This window comes from Micropterus salmoides, unplaced genomic scaffold, assembly GCF_014851395.1.
Source record: "Micropterus salmoides isolate LMB-PRFRI ecotype aquatic unplaced genomic scaffold, ASM1485139v1 Ms_hic_scaffold_2121, whole genome shotgun sequence".
NCBI classification, from domain to species: Eukaryota; Metazoa; Chordata; class Actinopteri; order Centrarchiformes; family Centrarchidae; genus Micropterus; species Micropterus salmoides.
This window is the reverse complement of record NW_024041287.1, coordinates 15,001-20,000: the sequence shown is the minus strand read 5'-3', so window position 1 is coordinate 20,000 and position 5,000 is coordinate 15,001.

Genomic DNA, 5,000 nt, shown 5'->3' with positions numbered 1-5,000 from the left:
GATCATGGAGCCCTGGCTGGGTAGACATCCAGGGAAGCAGCCCCCTCTCCAGCTGGATGTGTGTGGCCCAGATGATGGAGCCCTGGCTGGGTAGACATCCAGGGAAGCAGCCCCCTCTCCAGCTGGATGTGTGTGGCCCAGATCATGGAGCCCTGGCTGGGCAGACATCCAGGGAAGCAGCCCCCTCTCCAGCTGGATGTGTGTGGCCCAGATCATGGAGCCCTGGCTGGGTAGACATCCAGGGAAGCAGCCCCCTCTCCAGCTGGATGTGTGTGGCCCAGATGATGGAGCCCTGGCTGCGTAGACATCCAGGGAAGCAGCCCCCTCTCCAGCTGGATGTGTGTGGCCCAGATCATGGAGCCCTGGCTGGGCAGACATCCAGGGAAGCAGCCCCCTCTCCAGCTGGATGTGTGTGGCCCAGATCATGGAGCCCTGGCTGGGTAGACATCCAGGGAAGCAGCCCCCTCTCCAGCTGGATGTGTGTGGCCCAGATGATGGAGCCCTGGCTGGGTAGACATCCAGGGAAGCAGCCCCCTCTCCAGCTGGATGTGTGTGGCCCAGATGATGGAGCCCTGGCTGGGTAGACATCCAGGGAAGCAGCCCCCTCTCCAGCTGGATGTGTGTGGCCCAGATGATGGAGCCCTGGCTGGGTAGACATCCAGGGAAGCAGCCCCCTCTCCAGCTGGATGTGTGTGGCCCAGATCATGGAGCCCTGGCTGGGCAGGCATCCAGGGAAGCAGCCCCTCTCCAGCTGGATGTGTGTGGCCAAGATCATGGAGCCCTGGCTGGGTAGACATCCAGGGAAGCAGCCCCCTCTCCAGCTGGATGTGTGTGGCCCAGATGATGGAGCCCTGGCTGCGTAGACATCCAGGGAAGCAGCCCCCTCTCCAGCTGGATGTGTGTGGCCCAGATCATGGAGCCCTGGCTGGGTAGACATCCAGGGAAGCAGCCCCCTCTCCAGCTGGATGTGTGTGGCCCAGATCATGGAGCCCTGGCTGGGTAGACATCCAGGGAAGCAGCCCCCTCTCCAGCTGGATGTGTGTGGCCCAGATCATGGAGCCCTGGCTGGGTAGACATCCAGGGAAGCAGCCCCCTCTCCAGCTGGATGTGTGTGGCCCAGATGATGGAGCCCTGGCTGGGTAGACATCCAGGGAAGCAGCCCCCTCTCCAGCTGGATGTGTGTGGCCCAGATCATGGAGCCCTGGCTGGGCAGACATCCAGGGAAGCAGCCCCCTCTCCAGCTGGATGTGTGTGGCCCAGATGATGGAGCCCTGGCTGGGTAGACATCCAGGGAAGCAGCCCCCTCTCCAGCTGGATGTGTGTGGCCCAGATGATGGAGCCCTGGCTGGGTAGACATCCAGGGAAGCAGCCCCCTCTCCAGCTGGATGTGTGTGGCCCAGATGATGGAGCCCTGGCTGGGTAGACATCCAGGGAAGCAGCCCCCTCTCCAGCTGGATGTGTGTGGCCCAGATGATGGAGCCCTGGCTGGGTAGACATCCAGGGAAGCAGCCCCCTCTCCAGCTGGATGTGTGTGGCCCAGATCATGGAGCCCTGGCTGGGCAGGCATCCAGGGAAGCAGCCCCCTCTCCAGCTGGATGTGTGTGGCCAGATCATGGAGCCCTGGCTGGGTAGACATCCAGGGAAGCAGCCCCCTCTCCAGCTGGATGTGTGTGGCCCAGATGATGGAGCCCTGGCTGCGTAGACATCCAGGGAAGCAGCCCCCTCTCCAGCTGGATGTGTGTGGCCCAGATCATGGAGCCCTGGCTGGGTAGACATCCAGGGAAGCAGCCCCCTCTCCAGCTGGATGTGTGTGGCCCAGATCATGGAGCCCTGGCTGCGTAGACATCCAGGGAAGCAGCCCCCTCTCCAGCTGGATGTGTGTGGCCCAGATCATGGAGCCCTGGCTGGGTAGACATCCAGGGAAGCAGCCCCCTCTCCAGCTGGATGTGTGTGGCCCAGATCATGGAGCCCTGGCTGCGTAGACATCCAGGGAAGCAGCCCCCTCTCCAGCTGGATGTGTGTGGCCCAGATCATGGAGCCCTGGCTGGGCAGACATCCAGGGAAGCAGCCCCCTCTCCAGCTGGATGTGTGTGGCCCAGATGATGGAGCCCTGGCTGGGTAGACATCCAGGGAAGCAGCCCCCTCTCCAGCTGGATGTGTGTGGCCCAGATCATGGAGCCCTGGCTGGGTAGACATCCAGGGAAGCAGCCCCCTCTCCAGCTGGATGTGTGTGGCCCAGATGATGGAGCCCTGGCTGGGTAGACATCCAGGGAAGCAGCCCCCTCTCCAGCTGGATGTGTGTGGCCCAGATCATGGAGCCCTGGCTGGGTAGACATCCAGGGAAGCAGCCCCCTCTCCCGCTGGATGTGTGTGGCCCAGATGATGGAGCCCTGGCTGTGCAGGCATCCAGGGAAGCAGCCCCCTCCCCAGCTGCGGACCCAGCGAAACAACGAGAAAATGGGGTTGAAAATGATCACCATGACAAGCAAAATGATTTTTTCTAAAAAGGCAGAATGAAGCTACGCTGGAGCCGAGAGGAGCCTGTGATCGAGGGTATTTATGTGAATTTTTTCCATTTGTCACATTGATATCATCTCCTCGTCTTGTATTTTATTTTTATTATTTTACGTTGAATTTTTTCTCATTTTGAGGCCGAAAAAATGACAAAGTGTTTTCACCGATAAACCCTGCGAAGCCCTAGACCTCTAGGGCTTTGCAGGGTTTACTGGTAAAAACACTTTGTCAAAATTTCACTCGCTCGAAAAAATGACAAAGTGTTTTCACCGATAAACCCTGCGAAGCCCTAGACCTCTAGGGCTTTGCAGGGTTTACTGGTAAAAACACTTTGTCAAAATTTCACTCGCTCGAAAAAATGACAAAGTCTTTTCACCGATAAACCCTGCGAAGCCCTAGACCTCTAGGGCTTTGAGAGTTTTCCCGTTTCAAGGAGTTTACCCCTGATTCACAAGCTACCATCGGCACGATTTCAGAAACCCAGTTTTTGAGAGGAAAAAAGTCACAAGCGAAAATTTTTCTAAGTCCACACCTCCAGGGCCGTTTTAGAGGGAACTTCCCCGCGATCGAGGTGCCCCGGCTGGGCAGAGTGCAGAGGCTGTGGGGCCTCCGGGCTACCAGGACCGTTAACATCCAGGGAGAACCAGAGGTGACAGGGGCCTCTGGGCGCCGCTTTACCCGCCCAGGGTGGCTCTCCCCGGGCATGGCGAGGTGCTTTTGGGTGCCCCACCAGAGTCAAGCCCACGACTCTCTACTTCCACAGCTCGACTCCCAGAGGTGACAGGGGCCTCTGGGCGCCGCTTTACCCGCCCAGGGTGGCTCTCCCCGGGCTGGGCGAGGTGCTTTTGGGTGCCCCACCAGAGTCAAGCCCACGACTCTCTACTTCCACAGCTCGACTCCCAGAGGTGACAGGGGCCTCTGGGCGCCGCTTTACCCGCCCAGGGTGGCTCTCCCCGGGCTGGGCGAGGTGCTTTTGGGTGCCCCACCAGAGTCAAGCCCACGACTCTCTACTTCCACAGCTCGACTCCCAGAGGTGACAGGGGCCTCTGGGCGCCGCTTTACCCGCCCAGGGTGGCTCTCCCCGGGCATGGCGAGGTGCTTTTGGGTGCCCCACCAGAGTCAAGCCCACGACTCTCTACTTCCACAGCTCGACTCCCAGAGGTGACAGGGGCCTCTGGGCGCCGCTTTACCCGCCCAGGGTGGCTCTCCCCGGGCTGGGCGAGGTGCTTTTGGGTGCCCCACCAGAGTCAAGCCCACGACTCTCTACTTCCACAGCTCGACTCCCAGAGGTGACAGGGGCCTCTGGGCGCCGCTTTACCCGCCCAGGGTGGCTCTCCCCGGGCATGGCGAGGTGCTTTTGGGTGCCCCACCAGAGTCAAGCCCACGACTCTCTACTTCCACAGCTCGACTCCCAGAGGTGACAGGGGCCTCTGGGCGCCGCTTTACCCGCCCAGGGTGGCTCTCCCCGGGCATGGCGAGGTGCTTTTGGGTGCCCCACCAGAGTCAAGCCCACGACTCTCTACTTCCACAGCTCGACTCCCAGAGGTGACAGGGGCCTCTGGGCGCCGCTTTACCCGCCCAGGGTGGCTCTCCCCGGGCATGGCGAGGTGCTTTTGGGTGCCCCACCAGAGTCAAGCCCACGACTCTCTACTTCCACAGCTCGACTCCCAGAGGTGACAGGGGCCTCTGGGCGCCGCTTTACCCGCCCAGGGTGGCTCTCCCCGGGCATGGCGAGGTGCTTTTGGGTGCCCCACCAGAGTCAAGCCCACGACTCTCTACTTCCACAGCTCGACTCCCAGAGGTGACAGGGGCCTCTGGGCGCCGCTTTACCCGCCCAGGGTGGCTCTCCCCGGGCTGGCGAGGTGCTTTTGGGTGCCCCACCAGAGTCAAGCCCACGACTCTCTACTTCCACAGCTCGACTCCCAGAGGTGACAGGGGCCTCTGGGCGCCGCTTTACCCGCCCAGGGTGGCTCTCCCCGGGCATGGCGAGGTGCTTTTGGGTGCCCCACCAGAGTCAAGCCCACGACTCTCTACTTCCACAGCTCGACTCCCAGAGGTGACAGGGGCCTCTGGGCGCCGCTTTACCCGCCCAGGGTGGCTCTCCCCGGGCGGCGAGGTGCTTTTGGGTGCCCCACCAGAGTCAAGCCCACGACTCTCTACTTCCACAGCTCGACTCCCAGAGGTGACAGGGGCCTCTGGGCGCCGCTTTACCCGCCCAGGGTGGCTCTCCCCGGGCATGGCGAGGTGCTTTTGGGTGCCCCACCAGAGTCAAGCCCACGACTCTCTACTTCCACAGCTCGACTCCCAGAGGTGACAGGGGCCTCTGGGCGCCGCTTTACGCTTCGCATTTTGCTCATCCAACACGGGGCTGAGTGCTTCCACCGGGCAGAGTACCAGGGCCACGAATCAGTCGACAGGGGCCTCTGGGCGCCGCTTTACCCGCCCAGGGTGGCTCTCCCCGGGCTGGGCGAGGTGCTTTTGGGTGC